Source organism: Eimeria mitis, genomic scaffold, assembly GCF_000499745.2.
Source record: "Eimeria mitis Houghton genomic scaffold, Emh_scaff845, whole genome shotgun sequence".
Classification (NCBI taxonomy): domain Eukaryota; phylum Apicomplexa; class Conoidasida; order Eucoccidiorida; family Eimeriidae; genus Eimeria; species Eimeria mitis.
Window position 1 is genome coordinate 4,469 of NW_013576221.1, and position 363 is coordinate 4,831.

Consider the following 363-nt stretch of genomic DNA (forward strand, 5'->3'; position numbering starts at 1 on the left):
TATTATTTATATTATTTATATTATTTATATTATTTATATTATTTATATTATTTATATTATTTATATAATTATTTATTAATATATCTCTTTCTATGTTTATATCTAACCTGTATATACACCAGGGAACCCCTGCTGCTGCTATTGCTAGCAGCAACCAATACCACTTGAGAAAACCAAAACAACCAAAACATAAAAAACCACTGCTTCTCTCCTTTGCCTGCATGCATACACACAAACAAATATATTTATTTATTTATTTTGTTTTTTATTTTATTTTGTTTTGTTTTGTTTTGTTTTATTTTATTTTAATTTTTTTTTTTTTTTTTTTTTTTTTTTTTTTTTTTTTTTTTTTTTTTTTTTTTT